Raw genomic sequence first — 1,605 nt, forward strand, 5'->3', positions numbered from 1 at the left:
TACAGTGGTTAGCATTGCTACCTGGGGGCATATGTTAAATTCCATTCTGTGTGGAGTTTGTATGTTATCGCCATGTTTGCGTGGGTTTTCTCTTGTGCTTCTGACACAAATCTAGCCCTAGTGTGATAGGGAATATAGGAGCTGATTCAGAGCCGCTCCCTGGATGCGATCACTCGCACAATGTGTATGCAAATTGCGTAGGCAGTGAAATCTCACAGCAATGCATTAGCACACCCAGTATTTCTTAGAGAGCGATCACATAGTGTATGCAGACTCCCACCGGCCTGTCTTAAGATGCCCACTTGTGCACGTCATGTCCAGGAAGTGTATGCAACCATCGGTACATCGGATGCTATTGCAGCGCTTGAGGTTGACCATACCCTGCCGCAAGCACTGTGAGCACGTCAGTGTAAAAACATGCCAGGTGACGTGTACTATGATGCGGTCTTTTAATTATGCACACCTCTAAAACGCCATTGAGATGCTCAGGCACGCCTGCGTTTGCACCTCCACTCCCCCGTTTTTAATGGCCAGCCCGTTACCACCTACAAACGGCTTCCCCTGTCACTCACTCTGCTGGACTGTCTATGCGCAGCGAGTGAATGCATTGTGAACCTTCGCTAAGGTATGCGCACTGCGATGAGTACGCATGCGCACAATGCATACACACTGCATACCATCAGCAGCAGTGAGAGTATGCATCTTAGCTAGCGGGTCTGAATGAGCTCCATAGATTGTAAGCTCCGCTGGGGCACGGACTGATGCGAATGGCCAAAATATTCTGTACAGCAGATAAAAAATGTTAATAAATCAGTAAAATAACCTGAGGATAGTGCAGCCAGAACCTACACAGCTACTGTGAAAGGGCCACTTCTGCTACAAACTGGATTTGCATGAAATTTGGCAGATATTTTGCTCATCCCTATGGCATGGTAAATCTCTCTTGGAATAGAATGTCACAGACAACATGGAGGGGTCTCAGAAATAGAAACTACATGGGGTCTGATACAGAGATGGACCCTATTCACAGAGCCGCTACATCTTTGTACGCAAAAAATTATGCAAAAGCCACAGGAGGCGACTTATGTAAAGGCTGCCAGCTTCTCTGATCCGATGCTGCATCCGAAGATGCATCCATCAGATCAACTGCGTGACCATTGGGCATCTGAGTAACCCTCAGGTTGCCCCTCTATCTGTATATACATGCATGCATATATACATGTAACTATACAACCAAATATATATATAAACACATGTACTGGAACCACCACTGGCACCACCACCAGTCAATCCGCAAGAGTAAACAGCAGGCATACTGTATATAGATATTCAACACAAGGCAGCAAGTGAAAAGGAAATAATTTAAACATTTTAGAGGTAGTACATATCATACACTATTAGGATTAGGGAGACTATATAATTTAAAAAAAACATATTTTTTCATTTATGATAATTACTATATGCTAATCTCCATTCATTGAATCTTTAAGGACAACCATGCAGGCAGTTAGTGCAAACATTACATCATTTACCATAATCCATTCTGATTGTAAATGATGTAATGTTTGCACTAACTGCCTGCACTATTGACCTTTAAGATTTAAT

Source organism: Taudactylus pleione, unplaced genomic scaffold (genome assembly GCF_031769625.1).
Source record: "Taudactylus pleione unplaced genomic scaffold, aTauple2 ptg000201l, whole genome shotgun sequence".
NCBI classification, from domain to species: Eukaryota; Metazoa; Chordata; class Amphibia; order Anura; family Myobatrachidae; genus Taudactylus; species Taudactylus pleione.